The sequence below is a fragment of the Anabrus simplex genome, chromosome 5 (genome assembly GCF_040414725.1).
Source record: "Anabrus simplex isolate iqAnaSimp1 chromosome 5, ASM4041472v1, whole genome shotgun sequence".
Taxonomy (NCBI): domain Eukaryota; kingdom Metazoa; phylum Arthropoda; class Insecta; order Orthoptera; family Tettigoniidae; genus Anabrus; species Anabrus simplex.
The window spans coordinates 376,767,938-376,795,777 of record NC_090269.1 but is presented as its reverse complement, the minus strand read 5'-3'; positions in this window follow the sequence as shown (position 1 = coordinate 376,795,777).

Sequence of the window (27,840 nt, the reverse complement as noted above, 5' to 3'; positions counted from 1 at the left end):
GTGAATGGTACAATATGGTAATGTCAACGTGTGGTAACACTTCGTGCATTTGTATGTGAATAGAAATACATCTCGAGAAGCATTGAACACACGAAGTTGAAGCAAGTGAGTCTGCTGCGGCCAGTCGAACGTAGTGCGTGTGGAGACTTGTGTCATTGTGCAATGGAACAACGCATAAACATAAAGTTTTGTTACAAATTGGGGAAAATGGCAAAAGAGACGCATGCGATGTTGATGCAAGTGTACGGAATAGAAGCCCCAAGCAAAAAATATATTTACGGCTGGTTCAAACGCTTTCGAGATGGACAGGAAACTCCTGATGATGCTCCACGTCCGTGTCGACTGTCAACGAGCAGAAGTACAGAAATCAACGAGCAAGTGCGGCAGATGCTGGCACGAAATCGGCGACTGACTCTGAGATGGTTATCAGAGGAATTAGGGATTAGCAAGAACAGTGAGATCATCATTCACAACAGTTTGGTTAAGCGAAAGATTTGTTCTGCATTTGTAGAGACTGACGACCAGAAAGTAACACGGATGGAAATTGCTGGAGATTTCATTGACACGCGTGAGTGAGATCCATCTTTTCTGATCCAGGGGTTGAGAGCTGGTGCTACCAGTTCAGTCCGGAGACTAAGCAACAATCAATGTTCTCGAAAACCATCCATCGCGCCTGCAGACTTCTTTTTGTTTCCCCGCCTCAAGGGAATCCAGAAAGGTACAAATTGTGCGGACATCCAAAGACTGCACATCAGCGCTTTGATCGATTCCATAAAAGGCCTTCGCTGCCAGTTTCCAGTAGGTCTATACACGTTGCCGAAATTTTATTGTGGCCAAAGGAGAGTACTTTGAAGGTGATTACAGGTATTTAGCATGTAACTTCTTTACCGTACCTACTTTCTAAACACACTTTGTATTTACTATCTATCTATCTTAATCTGTTTACCCTCCAGGGTTGGCTTTTCCCTCGGACTCCTGCGAGGGATCCCACCTCGACCGCCTCAAGGGCAGTGTCCTGGAGCTTCAGACTTTGGGTCGGGGGATACAACTGGGGAGAATGATCAGTACCTCGCCCAGGCGGCCTCACCTGCTATGCTGAGCAGGGGCCTTGTGGAGGGATAGGAAGATTGGATGGGACAGGCAAGGAAGAGGGAAGGAAGCGGCCGTGGCCTTAAGTGAGGTACCATCCCGGCATTTGCCTGGAGGAGAAGTGGGAAACCACGGAAAACCACTTCCAGGATGGCTGAGGTGGGAATCGAACCCACCTGTACTCAGTTGACCTCCCGAGGCTGAGTGGACCCCGTTCCAGCCCTCGTACCACGTTTCAAATTTCGTGGCAGAGCCGGGAATCGAACCCGGGCTTCCGGGGGTGGCAGCTAATCACGCTAACCACTACACCACAGAGGCGGCTTTGTATTTACACCGAAATAATTTAAAATATTCACATAAATTGTGTCGTTTAATGAAACAACATTTGCGACCAGTTCTGTTGTGCCTGTCGTAGTGGTAACTGTAGAGACATAACATACGTACAAGATTCTAGATTTTACAAGCCTTCGATGTAGCAATCAGCGTTGCGTAAAACATGTTCCCAGCGATGCGGAAGCTTCTGTGTATCTTCATCGTATTCTTCTTCTCCTTCTTGTACCATATCCTCATAGGATTTTCGGATGTCATCAGGGCGATCTGTTTCTTGTCCTCAGCAACTCGGAAAAGAGTTGGCACTGAGCCCATAGCATTCTCGTAGATTCCGTAGCCAAGTTATTTTCCCCTATTTCTCCTTCCTTCAATTGTACCTTGTAAGATAAGCTGAAGGACTCTATATTTATCAACTTTCTTCTTTTTGATGTTGTGCATGAACTCCAGCTCTTTATTCAGACGTTGGTGTAGAAGAAGAAGCGACGCGGAGGCCTCTGAATACCATCTGCACTGCCTAATCACTGGATGGCACGAAGGGAGCGTTCGATTGCCTGAAAAAACGTCTTCAACTGTTCGTAAGCGAATGAGACGCAATGGTTCCTTCAGTTTAGGGATTAGGGCGAAGTCTCCGGGACTTAAATTCGGAGAGGTTGGTGGGAGGTAGAGCACATACCAGCCCCAGCCACTGAACAAATCAGACGCCACTCCTGCTGCACGTGTTCTTACATTGTTGTGTGCAGATTAATTTGTGGGTTTTGCATAAAGTGTCGTCGTTTCCTTCTCAGCGCTTCTCGCTGATTGTTTTGTAGAAACGGACAGTAATACTCCGCATTAGCAGTCCGCCTTGGACGAATAGTTCGCTCGGAAGGACGTGGGTTCGAATCCCCGTCAGGAAGTCGTAAAATTTAAGAAACGAGATTTCCACTTCCGGAGGTGCATATGGTCCTGAAGTTCACTCAGCCTACATCAAAAATGAGTACCAGGTTAATTCCTCGGGGCAAAGGCGGCCGGGCGTAAAGCTAACCACTCTACCCCATCAAGTGCCGAGGTTACGGATAGTGGAAGCCTTTACATTCCACCCCTCCAAGGGCCTTCATGGCCTGTACGGAGATGACTTTGCTTTGCTTTGTTTGCTTGGACGAATGGTATGCTTTACGATAACACCATCCCAATCGTAGGCATGAATCTCCATAACTTTCACATAGGTTGAGGTCTGCCGAACTGTTACTCGTGGCAATGCAGATGCACTGTGCATTGTGACTCCAGTACATACAATTTTTGTCCAGCTTCTCTGCTGTTGCTTCGAAAATATTGCGACTGCATTCCGTAATCACTCGTATACAACTGCTCCGCTCCTGTTATCAATGCGCACGCGCTCGGAAGGGAAAGGGCGGGTTAATTTCTTCAGAGGGAGGGTAGGCCTGTTGACCTGTGGTATAAACGACAATATTAGAAAGAAAGAAGAATTGTATACAATTATTAAATTATTAAACAAAGAATGAATTACACCTGGAAGAACAGCAGACTTTTGTATTTTTAAAATGTGGCAAAAAGAAATATAAAAGGTAAAACAAGCACAAAAGAAAATAATAAAATATAAGAAAACGGTTTCTTCTAGAATATGTAACACTGTACTTCATCTAAGAAGAGGGGGAAATTCCATTCAGAGCTTGTAGTAAGGATGTAAAGGAGAGGGCATATAAGACTCTGGCGAGATCCCAACTAGAGTATGGTTCCGGTGTATGGGACCCTCACTAGGATTACTTGATTCGAGAACTAGAAAAAATCCAAAGAAAAGCAGCTCGATTTGTTCTGCGTGATTTCCGACAGAAGAGTAGTGTTACGAAAACGTTGCAAAGTTTGGGCTGGGAAGACATGGGAGAAAGGAGATGAGGTGCTCGACTAAGTGGTATGTTCCGAGCTGTCACTTGAGAGATGGCGTTGAATGACATTAGTAGACGAATAAGTTTTTAAAAGTAGGAAAGATCACAATAAGAAGATAAAGTTGAAATTCAAGAAGACAAACTGGGGCAAATATTAGTTTATAGGAAGTGGAGTAAGGTATTGGAATAATTTACAAAGGGAGGTGTTCAGTAAATTTCCAAATTCTTTGCAATCTGCCACATGGGTGACAGCCCTAAATGCAGATCAGCGGTGATTGATTGATTGATTGATTGATTGATTGATTGATTGAATGAATGATGTGGAATAGATTAGGATTTAATATAATATTTGATGTAGTAATAGTAAATAGCTGTAGAAAAACATAATGTAATGCATTTATAAACAAATGGATTAGAATAGCCTACATGAATGCTGTCTCTCCAGTTTCAGGTGATCCGGAACTAGAAGACAGAAGTATTGTATTTTGTTCTATAAACGGCATTGCCTGGATCTGCTGCAGTGTTGTTGCCAATATTAAAAATAATATGTGCATGTATTGTTCTCATGCATACCTGGAATTCAGCACGACACTGAAAAAAAATGTATAGTGAAAATTTTAAAAGATTCATGACTTTTGCCGCAAAGGGGAACTCTTAAGAAATAACAGGCACCATAGACTAAGAAGAAGGATATCTGGCTGCTTTCGAAGTACTAACCAGTTAGAAGTCTATGAAGAAGGAACCTGTACATTAGCTGAAGTTTCAGTTAAACGAGCGGACATTGTAGTCATTGATAGGAAAACCAAAAAAGGCGCCATTATCGATTCAACAGTCCGACTTGATCGAGCTGAAAGGCAGTCCAATGAGGTTGATACAGAAAAGAAAAGCCACTATGAGCCTTGCTTTCGTAACACAAGTATAAAATTAACAACTGGAAAGTTACTGGTATGTCGTTTGGTGCGCGCGGAACAATCACTAATTTCTTTGTGAATATTTTCAGTTAATTTAGACTCGCTACAAATGTTCTACAAAAATGTCAACTACGATTTTGAGAGATTCATTCCAAATAGTACAACATCATCTATATAATTGAAACCTTATTTGAATAAATAGAATCCTTCAGGGGGTAGCTGCCCGGAAATTAATAAATATTGCAACATTAAAATAATCTATTGAAAATTAATTAAATGTGTTTTCTTATTATCCTTGTGGATTAATCGGTAGGCTGAACCTTTGTGATTTTCCTAGTATTAGGGCAGATGTCCTCAGTGGACATTTTCTCTCTTTTAAATCGTCACTTATACTAGTGATTTTTTCCTTAGAATATTCTTTATATTTTCGATTATCCTCCTCTAAATTGTAAAAATTAAGGATCCTTTCCAACAGAACAAAGATGGCCTAGGCCACCATAGCTCAATTGGTAGAGCAACCGACGCGAAATCTGGAGGTTGTGGGTTCGTATCCCACTGGTGTCTGGTTGGCCATTTTTGTTCTGTACTTAACATCTCTTCAACACGTACTAAATGTACCTAACACGACCTAATAGGTTGAAAGTCGGTTTCGATCGTTGTGTTAATGAAATGGCGTATTGCTTTTAGTTCCTGGATGTGTCCAAGGACTGCGGCAGGTGCAGGTCTTTTGATTTGACTCCCGTAGGAGACCTGCGCATCGTGATGATGAAGACTACACATACACCCAGTCCCCGTGGCAAAGGAATTAACTAATTGTGATTAAAATTCCCGACCCTGCTGGGAATCTAACCTGGGACCCCTGTGACCAAAAGGCCAGCACGCTAACCAAGGAGCCGAACATCCTTGTGGTCATTCATGGTTTGTGAACTGATGTCTTTTGAAGATATCGTCATTGAAGAAACATAATCTCGTAAATCGCAATGCTCTCCCAATTCATTGTTTTCCTTAATACTAGTCACGCAGTCCATCAGATCAATTTTCGTTCTGTTCATTTTACTATGCATGTGTGTAAAGAAAAATGTAATTTACCGTATCGTACTGTAGGAATGTATGTCTGCGTGACGTATTTGCGCACTCTTACAATATACTGCATTTATGGTTCATTTTTCTTTACACCTCTGCAAGGAAAAAGAACACAGCGAATACTGTTTTGATGGGCTGCAAATCCATGTCGTCGGTAGATGCAGAGTGGGTTGTTGTCTCATATGCTATGTACTCTGACCGGCCAACGGAGCAGAGGAAAGTTGGCCACGGCTCTACCGTGGTTCTACGCCTCTGCATTCGGCAGACGGGCCTGTGGCACAGTGCCGGACTTCACGCATGGTCGCACCTGTCGGCTGTCCTGAGAATGGTTTTCCGTGGTTTTCCATTCTCATGCACTAAGGCGAATGCCGGGACAGTTCGTAGTATAGGCCACGGCCGCCTACCTCCTCACCTTCTTCGCACATCTCCTTCATCGCAACAAATCTCCCGCCCTGAGAGACGGCGTCACCGTCTAAGAGGCCCGCCTGCCCCTTCAGGGGAGGAATGAAAACGTTTAGTAGTAGTAGTAGTAAATCCATGTCCATGTCTGGCTGGGAGGCGTGACGAGTCTTAAGGACAATAATGGATAGGAAGAACATTTTGACATACACGGTTTTGTTTCTTCACTGCCGATATATATAAATGTATCGACAAATTGTTATATTCGAGCAGCAGTAGCCATAATAATTACATACAGGTTAATTCAATATTTCACTAATTGTTCAAAACTCAATTATTCTTTGCAAGTTTGGCTCGTGTGGTATACTACCAGGCTGACAAACTGCAAATAGAAAGTTTTGACAAATGACGGCATTATGTCTCATAAATTAAAACTTATCACATTAAGCGACAATCTATGGAAGTTGTAAGTTTCTAAATGACACAACGTTTATTAAACAGATAAGCTTATTGTCAGTGCTTCCCGCTACTTGTCATAAATGCTGTATATGTGCAGTAGATAATGTTGCAATTAAAATAAATGCATGTTGTTGACGTAATAACTTCAGAAATTATCTACTTTCTTTTATAATTTTCATTAGTCATGTCACAATGCCGTAAGTAGGTTTCGGCTTTATGGCCATAATCGATAGAATTACAAATTTATTGACACTTCAGTCCGCCTCTGTGGTGTAGTGGTTAGTGTGATTAGCTGCCACCCCCGGAGGCCTGGGTTCGATTCCCGGCTCTGCCACGAAATTTGAAAAGTGGTACGAGGGCTGGAACGGGGTCCACTCAGCCTCGAGAGGTCAACTGAGTAGAGGTGGGTTCGATTCCCACCTCAGCCATCCTAGAAGTGGTTTTCCGTCGTTTCCCGCTTCTCCTCCAGGCAAATGCCGAGATGGTACCTAACTTAAGGCGACGGCCGCTTCCTTCCCTATTCCTTGTCTATCCCTTCCAATCTTTCTCCCCACACAAGACCCCTGTTCATCATAGCAGGCGAGGCCGCCTGGGTGAGGTACTGGTCATCCTCCCCAGTTGTATCCCCCGACCGAGAGGCTGAAGCTCCAGGACACTGCCCTTGAGGCGATAGAGGTGGGATCCCTCGCTGAGTTCGAGGGAAAAACCGACCCTGGAGGGTAAACTGATAAAGAAGAAGAAGATTGACACCTTAGTAGCCAAGTTTACATTGTTGATTTGTGTGTGAGGTTACTGTTTAGGTGTTCAAATAACACCAACGAAGGTTATATGGTTATAGTAGTATAAAAAAGATGGTGCCAAAATGAGGCAAGATGACGAGTGAGGTAGTTTGCGATTGCTTTCCTCACTGCACCCAAAAGACTAATAAAGCACGACTAATCATATGAGTAACACCTTTCATTATACTGAGATGCACTGGCCGTGCTCAGGATGTTATTATCCAGCGCCAAACGTACCAAAGCAGCTTTCGTGCTCTTACTGATATCCAGCGAGTTGGCCGTGCGGTTAGGGTCGCGCACCCGTGACCTGGATTCGGGAGATAGTGGGTTTGAATCCCACTGTTGGTAGCCCTGAAGATGGTTTTCAGTGGTTTCCCATTTTCACACCAGGAAAATGCTGGGGCTGTAACTTAATTATGGCTGTGAGCTTGCATCCGGGAGATAGGGGGTTCGAATCCCACTGTCGGCAGCCCTGAAGATGGATTCCTGTGGTTTCCTATTTTCACACCAGGCAAATGCTAGCCTGTACCTTAATTACGGCCACGGCCAATTCCTTCCAACTCCTAGGCCTTTCCTATCCCATGGTCGCCATAAGACCTACCTGTGTCGTTGCGACGTAAAGCCACTAGCAAAAAGAGGCTTAACTATGACCACGCCCGCTTCCTTCTCACTCCTAGCCCATCATCGCCAAAATACCTATTTGTATCGGAGCGATGTAAAGCAACTTGTATAATAATAATAATAATAATAATAATAATAATAATAATAATAATAATAATAATAATAATAATAATAATAATAATAATAATAATAATAATAATAATAATAATGGCGTATGGTCTCCTGAAAGGTCACTTGCAGGTCTTCTTTTTCTAGTAGACGGCCTATAGATGACCTGCATGTCTGCGAGGTTGGGATTTCTAATATTGAAGACGTGAATAACACCAGCCTCCGAGCCAGACGAATTAACTACTAATAGCTAAAATCCCCGATCACGTCAGGATTCGAACCCAGGACTCCCTGAACCAAAGGCCAGCATGCTAACCATTTAGTCTTCGAGGTAGACGTTACTGATACTGACTGGGGAACGTAATAGCCGAGTGGCGCTGTTACTGGCTTCTCAGCAAGACGACCACGGTTCTTTTTCTTCTTCTTTACAACTTGTTTTACGTCGCACAGACACAGAAAGGTCTTATGGCGACGATGAGATAGGAAAGTGCTAGGAGTGGGAAAGAAGAGTCCGTGGACTTGATTAAGGTACAGCCCCAGCATTTTTGTGTGGAAATGGGAAACCACAGAAAATCACCTTCAGTGCTACCGACAGTGGGGTTCGAACCCACTATCTCTCAAATGCAAGCTGAAACTGCGTGATGCAAACCTATGTGCCACTTCTCGGCGACTACGGTTCGAATCTCGGCCAATACCATGGAATTAAATGGAAAATCACGACCTTGTGATACAGCTTCCATATAAAACCTGTGGATAAAACCATGATATCAACAGTCACATAAAATTACACACTTTCTTAGTTCCTTTTTTTGAGACTGAGACATCTAGCTAGCTATATTTTGCGGTGGTGTGTGCCGGTGACGTATACTGAGGTCTACCAAGGCTATCGGTGAAGCCAAAATCTCAAATGACAACGATGAAAATCTAAAGCACATTATAATGTAAGCATCTGACACATTGTTCCATTTACAAAACTTAAAAGCAATGAAAAAAAAATTGCACGTATTTCTGAGAGCAATGCTTCGGAGACTGACATTGCAGCCCAGGCTGCACGTCGCTCTCCCCTCGCCTCACCTCGCGAAGCTTGCTGCTGTATGTCCGATAGGTGCGGGGACCGCGGGCATAGGTGTGCTAGGCTTCGCTCCATCAGATCGCTACTGCCATGCGTTCCTCATCGTATATACTTACTCACCTCATACTTCTGACTTATTATGTACTCGTGCTGGTATTTCACTCACGTTTACTTCTACATCCTTGTAGGAAGACACTGCAGGGCTGCTGTTATAGGAGTTATAGTTTTCCTTTAACAGGTAGATCTGCTGAAGTAAAATGCAATCTTTTAGGTTTAGTGCTCTCTCTTGTTGATCGGAATCGAACCCATGATCATGGACCGGATACCACCACTGATCTCCCGAGGAGGCTAATGAACTAGTGAACGATGGGTACGACCGCTGTAAAATTCAAATTTTTATTTAATATAAATAATAACAATAATAATAATACTCATACTAATAATAATAATAATAATAATAGTAATAATAATAATAGTGCAAGGTATCTGTATAGGCTTGGCGGTGTCATAATGAGGATAAAATGAATGTTGGAGACGTCATAAACATCCAGTCTGCAAGCCGGGGGAATTAGCAGTACGAGGAGGGGGTTGATTCTGAAAATCTTAGGCAGACTCTCCGATGAAGGTGGGTAGCCTTTCTCCATGTATAGTAAACTGCGATATAGTGAAGTGGAGGATTGTGTTGGGTGCGGCATTGTATTTGTAGGAATCACAGGCACCCAATTCCCGAGTCACGGGAACTGACCTTTAAGGTTACAATCTCTCGCCTTATCCGGCGACTGAACTCGGGGCTTATAGGACCGAAAGCTAGGACGCTGACCACTCTGCCATGGAGTCGGCCGCGGATGAGAGGAGAAGAACAGGAGAAGTGACGAGGTTCTACTTCAGCATAAAAGTCCGGTTTCAGCTCGATTTGGCCTCCTCTTCCGTACTATCAATAAACACCTCCTTCCCCAAATATATTTACATCTTTTCGTTAGATTCCTTCTGTTTCTCATCAGTCATGATCTCATCGGGCCGGCTCACGGCAAGTTTTCTTATCCGACATCAACTTTCCAAAGGTTCCACTCTTTTTTCCCGTACACGTTAGGTCCGCCACGAACTATTTTCAGAAATTATTTACTATAGGCCCTACCCATAATATTAAAAGAAGCGTTTTGACAGATAGGACTGGATGGAGGAGCATTGCACGTGCTGGTGTTGCCACATTCCTACGTTCCTTTCACCTTCCCTTCGCTTCCGGATCGCTTGTTCGTTGGTACAGACCGCTGTGTTCTGTTGTATGTAACTTCGAAGTGTGAGGTTTGGCAGCGCCAAGCAACACGAGCCGGCCAGCAGGCTCAATTCCATAGCAACCGCAGTTTAACCGCCCACGTTTCCACGGCAACCATACCCCCTACTTCCCTCTCTCCACCGATGCAGGCAGTAAACGAACCTCCCTCAAATAACTGCTGTCAAAATGCATCTTTCAGTATTATGACTATAATCCTCCACATTCCGTACCTATTGTCAAGGGTGTGGTAACTGCCCGCGACTCTGTCCGCCTCCGTATCGTAACGACTAGTGTTATTAGCTACCGTCCTCGGGAGCCCGGGTTCGATTCCCGGTACTACCAGAAATTTAAAACTAGCAGGAGGCTGGTATGTGGTTGAAATGTTACATGCGGCTCACCTCCATTGGGGGTGTGCCTGAAAAGAGCTGCACCACCTCGAGATGAGGACACTAGTTTACTTTGTCCGGCTCCACGGCCAAATGGTTAGCGTGCTCCCTTTGGTCCAGAGGGTCTCGGGTTCGATTCTCGGCCAGGTTGAGGATTTTAACCTTCATTGGTTAATTCCAATGGCTCGGGAGCTGGGTGTTTGTGCTGTCCCCAACATCCCTGCAACTCACACACCACACATAACACTATCCTCCACCACAATAGCACGCAGTTAGGTACACATGGCATATGTCGCCCACTCTCATCGCAGGGTCTGACCTACAAGGGCTGTAGTCGGCTAGAAATAGTCACACGAAATTTATTTAATTCACTAGTTCTTACAATATTTATCTGCATGGTCTGCAGTTTGAAACCAGTTGCCTCCTCGGCCCTGGGTTTCTTATGCCCTCTATCATCAAATGTTCGAAGTTTTTCTTCTTACTATGTGGCCAAAATTAAGGTCCCCTCATTCACTTCTGAATTCCCAGTTTCTTGTTAATGAATGCTTTTGTACGTGTTTCTCTCCATGGGATACGTAATAATCTTCAACATCACCACATTTTGAAGGAATCAAGTTTCGTACGATCGACTTCCTTCACTATCCATGTTTCTGATGAATATAGCAATACTGAAAGGAGGAGAGCATTGAGCAGCTGTAATTTTGTTCATTGGGTGATGCCGTGATCTCTCCAAATTTTTGTTAACATTACGATAGCCGTCCTTGCCATCTTGCCATGTTTTGACGTATCTCAGATATAGAGCCCCAGAATTTGATATTGGTCTTTGATACTTGCCTTTTACTTCAAAACCGCCTGTTCTCCGTACTGTTGGGAGATGTTGTCACTACCTTATTTATTTAATCGTATGGTGATTATAAACACAAATTCATAAGTCCAGGTCCAAGTTTTCAGCTACTCTACAGCGTTCTAAAAGATGAAACAGGTCGCTGGGGCTTCCGCAGTGGGCATGAAGCGGGCAGCGCAGGATGGAATGGTCCATGGTCTGCTCGTCTCCAGTGCATTCAAGCAATGGAGAATTCATTCAACCCCACTTATGGTGTAAGAAATTGTAGTGTTCGTGTTCAGTTCTCAGTCTGTTGAGGTGACACCATAATTTTTTTCCGGCATGGATTTAGCTCAGGAGCATTAGTTTCAGATTTTAAATTTAAGCATTCATCCCGCCAGCTCTGGTTTAGGTTAAAATTTTCCCTCACAGTCGGCTGGCCAGTACACTTGCTGGTCTCCTAGATCGAAGTCGTGGCGATGGGTAACAAAATTCCTGGTGAACTGGTAATAATAATTTCGTGTGGCTATTTCTAGCCGAGTGCAGCCCTTGTAAGGCAGACCCTCCGATGAGGGTGGGCGGCATCGGCCATTTGTAGGTAACTGCGTGTTATTGTGGTGGAGGATAGTGTTATGTGTGGTGTTGGGGACGGCACAAACACCAAGCCCCCGGGCCACTGGAATTAACCAATTAAGATTAAAATCCCCGACCCGGCCGGGAATCGAACCCGGGACCCTCTGAACCGAAGGCCAGTACGCTGACCATTCGGCCAACGAGTCGGACGGTGAACTGGTAATGAGGGAGATGATCAGATCTTCTTTGCTTCTCTCAGCAGAGTTGCTTTCATCTCAGGTGGGGGTGGTGGGATAAGACGAGGTGTTGACTTAACAGTACCAGATATGCAGTACACGGCATCATTCAGCTTAATATCCACTTTAAGCACATGTGGACTTTCCAGCCATACCGGGGCAAGGTATTCCGCTGCAGAGTAGACAAGACTGATACCCGTTAATCGTAAGCGGTCAGCCGAGGATCCCCAGGAAATGCCACAAAGCTTGTACAGGATGTTATTCCATGTAGCGATTTTGTGAGATAGTTTGGTGAGATGTTCTTTGTAGCTCAGAGCTCTGTCCAGGGTGAGTCCTAGATATTTCGGGAACGGGTTGTACTTTAGTTTTTCATCAAGGAATACAACAGATATCTCGTAGTTTGCGAGGCGGTTGCTGAGATGAAAACATGAAACCTCGGTCTTAGAAGCACTTGCGATCAATCGCTAAGACTTGAAGAATGTTGTCATTTTGTCACTAGCTAACACCGTACATAAAATATATGTTTAAAGAAAGCTCAGTTTGAATGAGAACTTTACTTTCTTGGTTTGGTCTGAATTTTACATCCTCCTTTTTATTTTTTATTTTTACAGAATATTTGATTATTTTTCGAATACGCGGTATACGAGATCATTTGAACACAAGAAGAGATTGACAGTTGGCCGAAATGAAATAAATAAATAAATAATAATAATAATTGTTGCGGATATTCTGTGGAACGCAGAGGTGTAAGAAGGTGTCGGGGTGAACCGGTAGACACAGAAAAGATCGGTAAGTATAATTTAAACCACTAAAATCTAAAAATGTTATTTCTTCCCTTTTTGTTTCTGACTTTAAACTTGATAACCCAATAACAGTTGATGGAATAATGGTGAGCTCGTCATCTCTTATAACAATAGTGATTTGCAAACATAAAACAATCATGTACAGTAGACATAATGATTTCGAAGAGAGAAGTTTTGTCGCCCAAAGTTAGACAATTACAAAGAGCACTTTTGCTCCCTCCACTCAGTTAAACTCTAGGAGACTGCGCTCCAACATTTACAATATGCCAGCCTCTCAGAAACACAAGTTTCTAATCCAAATTTTATATTAGGTTCCTTTGACAACAATGTTTACTGTCCTTTCAGCTGGAAAGTCAGATCCACAGTAAACTATGAGTAATTAAAAATTAACAGAGGCAATAAGTGCCTATTCCTCATGGTCTTTGTGATCAAAAGAAAAGGTTTAAGAAATCGGCCATACAAAATGTTAGGAGGTGAAACACTTGCACTACTTTTGAAATATACATTGAAACAATTAAGATCCTATGTGGGGTTATGGCCTTAAGTTACAGAGGCTAAGCCTATACTGTAGGTAAGGTTAGGGTTATTCTGCCCGAAGGCAGGTCCGAACCTCCGCAGAGGTGTTCCTGAGCCGGAGTTTACTTGCGGTAGAGTGGCCAGTTCGTTTCCGCTCCTCCATTCCCTTACCCCCCACCAACAGCGCGTGGTAGCCCATCCAAATCCTGACCGCGCCCAATGTTGCTTAACTTCGGAGATCTAACGGGATCCGGTGTTTCAACACGGCTACGGCCGTTGGCGCCTATACTATAGATGGAGAAAAATATTAAGTTCCAAAAGAAGGGATAAAATTTAAAGTTTTACAAAATCATAGTCACCCCAATTCCAAGTTGAATGGGAATTCAAAGGGGGGGGGGTGTGAACACTCTTTACTCCCTAAGTTACATTTTCCCCCAAATGTTTTGTATAAAGTCCTTAGACTTGCTTGAAAATTTACATTTAAAAGATGATATTAAACTTTAGAAATTTACATGAAGAATGAAGTTTGAAACCTTCCACTCAAGTCAGCTTTATGAAACTATTACATATTTAAAAGATGTCTGCCATTACCTTGAGCTGGTGGGCCTTCGACGGCGGGCATGGTTTTCCCCTCCCTCCACTACGTATGTACTTTAAACCTCGGGACTGGAGCGATGAATAAGACAACATGACAACATGACCCAAAAGCTCCCAGCTTTTATAGCAGATGGGAAGGTTTCAGAATGCTCTAGGCCGAAGGCCTATACACACACTCAAATTTGAATGGCTACCTAATATAAACACCAAAACTTCTGATTGGCTAATAATTTGAGAAGAGGGAAGGGATAGAATTGCTAGTAACCTTAGAACACAAAAAACAATCTACAAACAATTCAATTTTGTAAACCCAGAAATACCAAAGTTCTATTGAAAATTAATTGTCCATCCTCCCCCCAGAGGGGGCACATAAACCGATAGTAGAGACGTCTGAAGATTAAAGTTCAAACTCCTTCTGATACACAGTTTAATGTTCACATTTCAGGTGGCCTTCTAAAAGGCGCTCAATTTAAATGTACGGAACAGGTGTACCTGGGGTACAACAACAACAACAAAAACAACAACAACAACAACAATAATAATAATAATAATAATAATAATAATAATAATAATAATAATAATAATAATAATAAGAGTGGCACTAGAAATCGACACGTGGCGTATGACGTCAGTGAAAAGTTGGAGTGCAAGCTATAAAAGACTACAAAAATGCGTGGCGAGTTGGAATTTAATATTCAATTTTGTGAAGAGATCGAAAATTATCCAACATTATAATAATTATGACTTCAATCGCTCAGATTATTGTAAAAGAAGTGTACTGGACAAAGCATGAAAAACCTTCGCAAGGAAATGAAACGTCGAATATTTCATACTTCGTCCCTTTTTTAACCGAAAAGGGTGCACCCAACAGTTTCGCTAGCTTTGAGTATTTGCGAGTTGTTTGTAGAAGACATTTATGAAGTGTCGCTTGAGTTTTCGACACTTGTGTATGCTTTGCTCATGTCACGTCCTCGCCACGTCTCTACCTCTCGTCCGAGTCACGTCTTCTCTGTGTGCATTGCGCCTTAAAATGGAAACATAGAGAAGTGAGTAACAAGTATTTTCTATCCGGGACAACAGTTCTGTCATGATATTTTCATGAACATTAGGGTCTCTGCCTCCCAGATCCCCTAACTGTTATGTTACTCCCTTTACACTGCCGATGAGCGGGTAGTTGACATTTTCTACTCGACTGAATCCTTTAGATTCAAAACCCGCTAAAGACCATTGTGCATATTTAACATTCATTTTCTGATATTATAGGCTAACATATCCTTACGTATATTGTATTAGGGCCTTCTTATAACTGATTCTTGATACCCATGCATAATCTTATAATGTACATTGTACAAGTACAGTTTAATTAACATACTGTGCAAGAAAAAGTGACTTGAAAGTGGATGTAGGTGATTTTGAATCTAGAGGCTCAGTCCGGTGGTATTTTAAGGTGCTCAAATACGTCAGCCTCGTATCGGTAGATTTACTGAAAAGTAAAAGAACTCCTGTGGGACAACATTTTGGCACCTCGGCGTCACCGAATACCTTAAAAGTAGCCAGTGGGACGTTACGCAAATAACCGAATCGCCTGAATCGCTGGCGAAACTGAACCAGTGAAGCTCGTCCAGTCTGCCGTCTAACATATCAGTGCATAAACATCCGGGCTCTAATTAATAATAATAATAATAATAATAATAATAATAATAATAATAATAATAATAATTGTACCGGGCGGTACACCTCCACGCCGCTAATTTAAAATGTGCACCAATTGAAACTCCTCTGCTGGAGGAAGTCTGAACTTTATCGACGGTATTAATTTTCAAGTTTCTCGGAAGATGTCACTACTTGGAAAGTTTGGAGTTTTTGAACTGTGCCACTTTTGATGTATTTTTGTTTTACCGGTAGTAAGAAGTGTGAACTTTCTCTTCTAGAGGACACTACTGAAGAACTACAATAGTGCACCCTAGTGCGAAGAAAAAGAACTGTTCTTTTGGAGAAAATTTAATTTCAAAAGTTTGTTCTTTGTTAAATTTCCTTCTGTCATTGTTTAAGTTGGCAATATTAACCCCTTCTTTCCCCTTGTTTTAAATTTAGCCAATCCCGAATTTCTTTTATTAATTTCTGACCAATCGGATGTATCTTCCCCAACTTGAATATGTTGCTGTATCCTACCCAATAAAGAGTTTGTGGGAGGGTGTTCTCATTCCCCTAACGCCTCGAACTTTCCGCGAGAGTATATAAACTGCTGATTTTAGGGTCTCCGGGCCACTTCTGTTCCATCTTTTCGTGTGTAAAGTACATAGCAGGGGGCGGGAAGCGCCTCTTTCTTCGGCGGCAGTCAACAACCAGGTAATGGCCGATTAATTACTTCTTTTCTTGCTTGCTCAGCAGTTTAACTCTCGGGGCGGGTCCGAAGTTTTTCCATTATGTAACCTTCCTTAAAATGTAAAGAAACTTGTATCTATTCCATCTTTTAAACTGCATATCGGGATAGAGAGTGCTTAACCCTCTCGAGCTCCCAATCATATTGTTTTGAGGTGAACTTATTTTTCTCAACCTATTCTTCGTTAACGTAAAGCAAATTGTTCTTTTCTAAAGTCACCTCTGTAGTATGGGATTAGCCCTTGCATTAGTGGCCTAGAGCCAGATTAGGTTTTAAAAACAAGTGTATTAGGAGTGCAGATCGCCTCCTCTCAAATTGTTATTTTAGAGGTCATGTAATTAACCTTCTTGTCATTTAACAGACCTCAGTAGGTTGGGTATTTTACCCCTGTGTATATGTCCTGAAAGGACAGCTTGAAAGTGGAATTAGGTGGGGCCTTTGACAGGCCTGAATTTTGAGAGCAAGTTGCTCTTTTTCTGAAAATTTTGTTTTCTGCGCGCCTCAAGGAGGCCTTACTGTGTATTTTGGAGCAAGTGCTCCTAGGCATGAATGGGGTTCTCTGCCCCTCTGTTGACACTTGTGTTTGGGGTAAAACTGAGCTAATTGCTCAAGGATTGTGATCGCGGGGCTCGAAGCCCAAATCCTGTAAATACTGTAATTGTACTTTTGTTGCCTTGCTGCCATGTTTGTTATTTCTTGATTTTCAAAAGAAAATATAACCTTGTTAAATTTTAAATTCACTTTAATTTCGTAGCCTGAGACCTATTCACCACCCCGCACCTTCTTTCACGCATAACTACCACAAAAACACGGTAACAAGTGGTAGCAGAGCGTGTTTGAATGGGTCTCATTTTAGCCCATTTTGACGGCTAAACATTGTTTTGATCCGAACTCTAACCATTTTCTCAGTTGCTGGAACCTTTTGAGTTTTTCAAAATTGTTCTGTCATCATGCCCGGTCCTCGCGATGTTCTCCATCTTAACTATTTGCGCAAGGAGGAGTTGATCTATGAATTGACTATTAGAAATGTGCAATCTGGAGGCATGGTTGCGGTAGACACAAACAAGCTTAGAGAGTCCCTTGATTTGCCCATTTCCATCCCCACATTGGGAGAGAAAGAAATTGACGACCCTCTTTCCACGATCGTCGAGAATATTACTGGGCTAGCATCTGTAGTTAGTTTTTTTTGATGAAAATGATCCTTCTCCTAATCAAATTAAGCGTGTGCAAGCCAGGCTGTTTCATTTTTCAAATAGAGTTAACGATTTGTTGTCTCTAAAGTTGAATGACGTTCAGAAGAAGAAGCTAGTACGCTACTTGAAAATATTTCTGAGTTATCTTGCAAGGTCACTCAATTGTTAACTGGGGAAATTCCTCCCAAAATTGATCAACCCACCACGATGAATGCAGGTTCCGAGGAAGAGCCTCCTAAGGGAGAAGTTAATAGGATAACCGTTGCTGCTCAAACCATCTCTGCCCCATTGGACAACGAGTCTGGACGCCGTGCATCGTTGAATAATATACGTTCGGAATTAACTTCCTTGCCATTGAAACCTTTACCTACTATGTCACCCGGGTTTAGCAGCTTGCCTCATCCATTGGCAATGTTGCTCAGAGGTATCTCTAAGTTTTCCGTTAATACCACCAGTGACGTAATTTCATTCTTAAGATTTTTAGTTGAATTTCAGGACCATGGCCTTGTGTTTCCTCTTTCTCCATGCCAAATTTTGCAAATCATCTATCCTTATGCAATTGGTATTCTCTCTGACAAAATAGTAAGAGCCATAGCCGAACAGTTATCTATTGAAGATTTTCATGCACACTTGCTTGCTAATATTATTCCCGCCCGCGCGAGGTCATCTCTGATTCAGAAGTACTATTATCGAGTACAGAGATTGGATGAAAATCTGGCTGATTTCATACAAGACATTAAGTTTTATACTAGGGTGTTTGCCCTTCATTTTCCTGAAGATCAGATTGTACAAGCTATTGTAGAAGGAATTTCACCACCCTATAGGTCATATTTGTGTTTCGCGGCGTGCCAGCAAACTTTCTCTGAACTTGAAGCGTTGGCCGTCTCAGCGGAAGGAGTGAGGTACGCCGATTCCTTGCGTGTCGCGAAAGAACCCCCACCATCCTTTAGTAATATTCGGCCTCCACCTCGCCGACCAGTCACACCCCGTAAATGTTATGCTTGCGGGTCGCCCGACCATCTGCGCAATAAGTGTCCACTGATCAAGTCGAGTGGGACAAGGAATGGGGCTGGTTCATCACAAGGCTGTTTTAAATGTGGGGCTTTCTCACATATCGCCAAAAATTGCCCAAATTCAAATAGCACCCCCTCCTGCTCAACTTCTGGTGCAACTTCCAACAACAATCAAAGTGACTAGTGGCTTCGGCTGAGTCAACTAATCCATCTTCCCGAGACTCAGCCCCGGGTAAACAGGCTGTAAATTCAGGGAACGATCAGTCTTCAAATTCGTCTTTTGAATGCCCTAAAGAGTGTCTTAGGATTGCGGCGGGTTCCCCCGCGCCTGTTCCTTTTCTTAAGATTGAGTTAAATAATGAACCTGTAACAGCTCTCTTAGATTCAGGCAGTGTTTGTTCGATTATTTCGGCTGAATGGTATTCAAAATTGAAGTCTGTTTGTAAACTACCTGACTATGTCTCTTCTCCTGTTCAATATGTTTCGGCTAATTCATCTCCATTGGAAATCCTAGGTGCTGTAAATGTCAAAATTCGTATTTTTAAATTTACATGGAAAATCAAATTGTTTGTGGCTAAGCACTTGTCTTGCCCCATTATATTGGGAGCTGACTTGATTTCTTACACTGGGCTTGTGTTCGATCTCCAGAGTAGGTCGTGCACATTCAAATTTGCGTCCAATTGTAAAATTCCCTTGTTAAAGTGTAATTCTGTATCATGTTCATCTATTTCGCCTACCCAGGATGAGATGTTGTTAGACCTTAGACATCTACCTGAGGAGCAGGCTGATAGTATTCGTAAGTTGTGTCAGTCGTTTCCAGAGGTGTTCTCTGATACTCTCGGTGTTACTGACCTTATTGAATACAAAATTGAGGTCACGGATTCGATTGCTGTCCGTTTTCCACCTTATAGGCTATCTCCACCTAAAATGAAGGCTCTGAAAGAAATCATCGATCAGATGTTGAAGGACGGTATTATTAGGCCCTCTAAGTCGGCGTATTCTTCGCCTATTTTTCTAGTCCCGAAACCCCAAGGAGGCTTCAGGCCTGCCATTGATTATAGGGCTCTCAATCGGAAGGTGGTGTTGCAATCTGTGCCCCTTCCCGACCTTCATTCTTGTTTTTCATGGTTTCGTAAGGCCAAGTTCTTTACTATCTTGGACTTGAATCAAGCCTACAATCAAATTCCCCTGGCGGAAGAGTCCAAACATCTTACAGCGTTTGCCACGGACTGGAATTTATACGAATACAACCGCGTGCCTTTCGGGCCTCTGACATCAAATTTGAGTATTTGTATCACTATTTGGATAATGTCGTCGTATTTTCGGAGACCTTTGAAGAACATCTAGATCATCTGCGAGAAGTTCTCAATCGCCTTCGTAAGGCTGGGTTAACTGTCAAGTTGTCCAAGGTTGCCTTTGCTAAGCCCTCTATGTCATTCCTAGGGCATATTGTGTCACCTGATGGTGTAGCAGTCGATCATTCTAGAACACAGGCCATCCGTGATTTTAAACCTCCCAAGGACATTAAAGGTATCGCCAGGTTCATTGGTATGGTGAATTTCTTCAGGAAGTTTATTCCTAACTTCGCTAATAGAGCGGCGCCCTTAAACCTTCTTCGTAGGAAAGGCATCAAATTCGAGTGGGGACCTTCTCAACAAGCCGCTTTTGAAGATCTTAAATTAGCTCTCTGTAATGCCCCTGTACTGGCTATGCCAGATTTCTCAAAAAAATTCATTGTCCAAACCGACGCATCGTCATCAGCAGTAGCTGCAGTCCTTCTTCAAGAGACTGAACTAGGGAGACGACTCATCGCCTATGCATCTAGGACCTTGTCGGCTCAAGAAGCCAAGTATTCCATCTATGAGCTCGAAGGTTTGGCAGTCTTATTTGCCTTAGAAAAGTTCCGTCTCTATCTGGAACATGTCAAATTCGACCTGGAGACAGATAATCAAGCCTTAAGCTGGGTCTTAGGTAGGCCGCGTCGTACTGGTCGTATAGCCCGTTGGGCCATCCGTATTTCTGCCTTCCAATTCGATGTCAGGCATATCCGAGGTACCGAAAATGTTGTTGCTGATGGACTCAGCCGTATGTTTTCCAACGAGGTCGAGACCCATAATCCGGTCGATAGTTCTTCACCTCCCGAGTCCATGCTATCTGAGGTTAATGCCATCTTAACGGATGCTCCCATGCTCTTTAGGGATATCGAGAAATGCCAACGTGAAGATCCGACGCTGGCTCCGATAATGGAAACCCTTTCTTCTGGGGAACATGTTGTCCCTTATGTTCTGAGGAATGGTGTTCTATGTTGCCCTTCGAGGCATGATAAGATGATGAAGGTTGTCGTTCCAGCTGTCCTTGTACCTATGATCTTCAAGTACTATCATGAGACCCCATTAGGGGGGCATCTTGGTATCATTAAAACTCGTGAGAAGATTCGTGAAATGTTCATCTGGAATGGTATGGACGGTGAAATCCGTGAACTAGTAAAGGCTTGTAAATCTTGTTTGCTTAGTAAACCAACCATGTCCACCAAGGTAGGCCTTCTGTCTTCGCATCAAGCGTCGCGCCCCATGGAACGCCTGTATATTGATTATGTAGGACCCTTCCCCCAGTCAAAGGGAAATGCCAACAAGTTCATCTTTGTATTCGTAGATGGTTTTACAAGATTTTCCTGGTTATTTCCGACTAAGCTGGCTACCGCTCAGTCCACCATTACTTGCCTAAATTCTATTTTTGCTTCTTTTGGTCCGTGCCAATATATTGTGTCTGATAATGCTAAGGCGTTCACATCAAATCTTTTTCGTAAATTCTGTTTTGACTTGTCCATCTCTCATGTAACTACTTCTGCTTATTACCCTCAACCATCTCTGGCTGAACGGGTTAACCGTAATCTCAGGTCCGCACTTATTGCCTATCATCATGAAGATCATTCCAGGTGGGACACGTCCTTGTATTGGTTAGCTTTTGCTTTGAATTCGGCGGTTCATGAATCTCACAAGTTTACTCCAGCTTCTTTGATGTTCAAGTTCGTTCCCAACACGCCGCTCTCTAACCTCTGGTCTCTGAGTGACATTCTACCCGAGACAATAGATCCGGACAACATTAAAGATCTTTGGAAGAAAGCTAAAGCCAATCTTAAAGTCTCTCATGAAAAGGTTAGGGAAAGATATGATCGTGGACGGAGACCCACCCCTATGAAGGTAGGTGACCAAGTGATGGTCAAGAATGTTGTTCCCGCGGGCAAGCTTGCCCCCAGATTTCATGGGCCGTGTACTATTTTAGATTTCCTTACGCCGGTTACGTTGTTATTAAGTAATCCAGCCACCGAGAGGATATTTAGGGTTCACCTGTCACAGGTGAAACCGGTGTAATTTCTGTGTTAACTTGCTTCATATATTCGTGAAAGGAATATGAAGGTTATATTTTTTTGAGTTTTCACTTTTAAGGCTTTCTGCCGCTTCTATAGTATTTGGTTTTATATGTAAACATTTTTGTGAAACCTGCCCCGAACCATAAAACTGCCATCCTGTCCTTGCCACGGCCATTACCACGCTCCCGTCTCCTGCTCCACTCTACACAGTGGCTTAATTAATGCAATGAATTTCTGCACGCCGCTGGCCCCTCAACCTCTCCAGAAAGCCTGTGCCCTCAAAAAAGATGATGGTCCAACAAATTCTGCCGCCTAGTTTTAATGTTTCAGTGCCCCCGCAGCCGCGCGGCGCCGTGCTGCGACTGGGTTAGAGGATGGGCCCCCTCTTCCCCAGCGAGGACCACATGTGCACGTCGAGCCGGAGCTCTCCTCCCGGCCAAGGCTGATGTGCGGCGCACGACCTGCTACTTGCCCGCAGCCTGTATATGTTCACCGCGGGCGCGGCGTGCTTCAACACCTCTGCTCCCCTCATAGTGCGGGCGAGCGGTATCTCAGGGTACTTGTGGGGTCCGAGCGGTCGCCCTTGGACGCAAGCTGCAACGGCCGGTATGGCCATCCAACTTAATCAACATCAACTATATGGACATTCCAGATCAACCTTACTACCTTTTCTTGGGTATTCTACTGCAATATTTGGTGGACTTAGAAAATTTTCCTCAACTTTAAAACTAAAGTTTTCCTTCTCAATTCAACCTTCTACAAACATTAAGACAGTACTTCCGCTGTTACTAAAAGAAATTTTGAAACTGAATCAAACTAAATTTCAGCCATTTCGATAAATTCTTCGGCAATTAATCTCCGTATCAACATCAAAACTTGGACCTTGTTTTCATACAAATTTCATGTGTCACCCCTGGAGGAACTTTTGGGGGGGGAGGTCTGTACCGGGCGGTACACCTCCACGCCGCTAATTTAAAATGTGCGCCAATTGAAACTCCTCTGCTGGAGGAAGTCTGAACTTTATCGACGGTATTAATTTTCAAGTTTCTCGGAAGATGTCACTACTTGGAAAGTTTGGAGTTTTTGAACTGTGCCACTTTTGATGTATTTTTGTTTTACCGGTAGTAAGAAGTGTGAACTTTCTCTTCTAGAGGACACTACTGAAGAACTACAATAGTGCACCCTAGTGCGAAGAAAAAGAACTGTTCTTTTGGAGAAAATTTAATTTCAAAAGTTTGTTCTTTGTTAAATTTCCTTCTGTCATTGTTTAAGTTGGCAATATTAACCCCTTCTTTCCCCTTGTTTTAAATTTAGCCAATCCCGAATTTCTTTTATTAATTTCTGACCAATCGGATGTATCTTCCCCAACTTGAATATGTTGCTGTATCCTACCCAATAAAGAGTTTGTGGGAGGGTGTTCTCATTCCCCTAACGCCTCGAACTTTCCGCGAGAGTATATAAACTGCTGATTTTAGGGTCTCCGGGCCACTTCTGTTCCATCTTTTCGTGTGTAAAATACATAGCAGGGGGCGGGAAGCGCCTCTTTCTTCGGCGGCAGTCAACAACCAGGTAATGGCCGATTAATTACTTCTTTTCTTGCTTGCTCAGCAGTTTAACTCTCGGGGCGGGTCCGAAGTTTTTCCATTATGTAACCTTCCTTAAAATGTAAAGAAACTTGTATCTATTCCATCTTTTAAACTGCATATCGGGATAGAGAGTGCTTAACCCTCTCGAGCTCCCAATCATATTGTTTTGAGGTGAACTTATTTTTCTCAACCTATTCTTCGTTAACGTAAAGCAAATTGTTCTTTTCTAAAGTCACCTCTGTAGTATGGGATTAGCCCTTGCATTAGTGGCCTAGAGCCAGATTAGGTTTTAAAAACAAGTGTATTAGGAGTGCAGATCGCCTCCTCTCAAATTGTTATTTTAGAGGTCATGTAATTAACCTTCTTGTCATTTAACAGACCTCAGTAGGTTGGGTATTTTATCCCTGTGTATATGTCCTGAAAGGACAGCTTGAAAGTGGAATTAGGTGGGGCCTTTGACAGGCCTGAATTTTGAGAGCAAGTTGCTCTTTTTCTGAAAATTTTGTTTTCTGCGCGCCTCAAGGAGGCCTTACTGTGTATTTTGGAGCAAGTGCTCCTAGGCATGAATGGGGTTCTCTGCCCCTCTGTTGACACTTGTGTTTGGGGTAAAACTGAGCTAATTGCTCAAGGATTGTGATCGCGGGGCTCGAAGCCCAAATCCTGTAAATACTGTAATTGTACTTTTGTTGCCTTGCTGCCATGTTTGTTATTTCTTGATTTTCAAAAGAAAATATAACCTTGTTAAATTTTAAATTCACTTTAATTTCGTAGCCTGAGACCTATTCACCACCCCGCACCTTCTTTCACGCATAACTACCACAAAAACACGGTAATAATAATAATAATAATAATAATAATAATAATAATAATAATAATAATAATAATAATGAACAATGAACTTCCATGTCGGGTGTGGTAGGTAAATAGTTTGCCAGCAAGTGAATACATTCTTCATTATGTCGCCTACTGCCTACTTGTGACAGCTCTTGATTTATGAGTGCTGACAAGCCTCGGCGCGACCAGTTGGAAAACTTCCCATAGCCTGCGTGTCACGCTCAGTCCGATAAGAGTATGATACTGACTGTGCGACTTGCAGGGGACGGAGTGACCTACTGTGGTGGAGCATTACAAGCAGCATCTTGCCCCTGACGATTTCAATAGTCTACTCGTAGAACGACTCGGAACAGACCATCCACTGTTTTTGCCTTTATGGGGTTGTCTGGAGAGTTTTCAGACTTTTCTTTTTAGAATAAATGAAACAAAGAAGAGGGAAAAGGTTTTCATCTATTTTTAATGTCCTCAATAAAGAAGGTTTCTTTTACTAGCTCGAAGGCTAATCGTGAAGGTGCTGATTTTGGGATGCCCAAGATTCGTTTTAGATGATTTGTTTTGACAGAGTCTATTGCTGCAAGTTCTGACATTTTAAGGGCCAGGCTGAGTGGCTCAGGCAGTTGAGGCACTGCCCTTCTCACCCCAACTTGGCAGGTTCTATCCTGGCTCAGTCCGGGGGCATTTGAAGGTGCTCAAATACGTCTGCCTCGTGTCGGTAGATTTACTGGCACGTAAAAGAACTCCTGCGGGAAAACATTTCGGCACCTCGGTGTCTCCTAAAATCTTAAAAGTAGTCAGTGGGACGTTACGCCAATAACATTATTATTAGATATTTTAACGTGTTCTCATATTAGTCCAATGTAAGTTTTAAAATGATGGACGCATTTTGGTTCGCCGCAGACAGGAACAGATGCATCATATTGACTGAATTCGCACAAGACATACAGCGCCAACTCAAGGCCTTACGGTGTGGCGTGCTATTGGGTAAAATTACTATTTTCTGCGGGTCTCATGCTGTGCATTGAGTGCCCGACAGATCTAAAACGAACCTACATGTTACCATGACAACGTCTCTGATTGCTTGCCAGCAGCGAAGTAACGTATTGCCATTTTCGTCACCATTCCTCTAAACTCGAGGTTTTGTAACTACGAACTACACCGCAGTCGACAGAACACATTCGATAGACGGAGGAAAAAAAAGACGAAATTTTTGAAGTGCTCTACGCATCGGATGCCATGATAGATAGAAGTTGATCGGGTCACAACCAGGAATTACGAAGCCCCATCAAACGACTAGCATTACACGGATTCCACTATATGTTCTGTGAAAACCCGTACTTCCATCAACCGAACGAATAATGTGTGTGCAAATTATGCCAAAGAAAATGTCGTCTTGACAAGTGCAAAAAACGTACAGTCTTTGAACGAATACAGCAAAAAACGATAGTGAACCTATATTTTTAATTTTTTAATTTTTACTTTTTAAATTACTTATGGCTATTCAGCTGCGATAAGAGCATTATTTAAAGGTTTTCATCGATGCATTTCAACCATGAATTTAATATATTTTGCAGCTGTCTTATAACTTCATCGGCGCAATTGTAAGGAGAACAATAAATTATTAAGGTGCTTTCTAAGAGTGATTAATGCAATAGAAGTTTTGAGTTATAAATGTTAGCTACTACTGTACGTTTTAAATATAGGGTCCTTCAAAAAGCGCGCCCTTTTTGTATCCCGTTCCTCGGTAGTCGACATTGTTACGCATCGTTTCGGTATCCATAAATATTTCGATTGTTGCTTCAATCTGAATTTCTCGCAGTTCTTCATTGTGTGTCTAGCAATGGAGCTGTTTACTGCTGCGCAATAGGTGCTAATTGTGAAGACGTTTTATCAGAATGGTCATGCAGAAACTGTCAGTTCTCGTGGGATTCTAGGGCGTGATGAAGCACCGAATGAATAAACAGTTCGTAGGCTTATAGTAAAATTCAATGAAACGGATTCAACAGTGAGCATTGAAACAGTTGAGTGGCTTCATGAGCGCTTTCCTGATCGCCTCATCTCAGGTAATGATGACCAACAGTGGCCATCAAGGTCATGTGACTTAACCCCTTACGATTTTCTCTTTCGGGTTATATTAAATCAGTGGTGTACGCCAATAAACCCCGAAACAACAGCGAGTTAAAGGAAGAAATTCAACGAGTTGTTGGCGAAATTGAAGTGGAATCCTCTCAGTCAGGCGAATTTCACGGACAGAGTTCTTGCATGCCAGCGCAGTAGGTGAGGTAATATGCCTGACGTCACTTTCTATACCTGGAATGGCGACGTGTGATGAACATGTTTATGTATTGAAATAAAGAAATAAATATGCTAACTGGATTAAAGCCACTTATATGTATCGTATTTAAAAAAGCCGATCCTTCCGCCAAATTACATTGACCTTCATCAGAGCATGTGAAGGTTTGCCTCCGACGTTCGTAGGAACGTTGAAGTCACGACCATAGGAATGAGAAGTGGTTTGATCATCTGTTGCTTTTCTCACTGAACAAGTCTGCCACGCCCACTGAAATGCACACACTTATTGTACCTGTCCAAGGCTTCAGTACATAAACGAATTACCGTGGCTTATAAACACGATATTGGAATGGAGCACCTCTGATGAGCTTCGAACTCAGCCCAGTATCGAAGTCTCATCTTCCCTACTAGAATAGTATGATAGCTGAGCCGGTATAGGATTACGGGTCTGAATGGACCGTCCGAAGGGGCGATAATCTTCTAATAATTTCTATAGTAGGGGAATATTAATTATGAGAGGAACACTAGTTCATTACTAATGAGAAGAGAAACTATATCTTATATAACAACATTAATATACAAGTGAAACATATCTTAGGGGCTGCCTGGCCGAGGCGGTAAAGGCGTGCTCGGTTCGCCCGGAAGGACGTGGGGTCGAATCCCCGTCAGTAAGTCGTAAAATTTAAGAAACGAGATTTCCACTTCCGGAGGTGCATATGGCCCTGAGGTTCACTCAGCCTACACAAAAAATGAGTACCAGGTTAATTCCTGGGGGCAAAGGCGGCCGAGCGTAGAGCTAACCACTCTATCCCATCACGTGCGGAGGTTAACAATGGTGGAAGCCTTCACCTTCCACTCCTCCAAGGGCCTTCATGGCCTGTACGAAGGTGACTTTGCTTTACTTTGCTTTGAAACATATTTTATTCACATGGATATGCCATACAAAACTTTACAAATAATCTTTATGGTGGTCTTTACGTGATAAGTGTCGGTAGTCTCTTTCTACACTTAATTTTACGTTCAATTATTTCAAATTTAAGAGGCGTTCCACCTTGAACTATTTATACTATTTTAAACTTAGAGAGGCGTTTCCTCTCGAATTATTTTCACTCTGCACTTACACTTATCACTTTGCGCACACATTTCATTAGTATGGGATTACCCCGCTATAATTTTATTTACCTGTCGAGAATTAATGTATTCAAATTATATCAAGTTACGATATCCTATC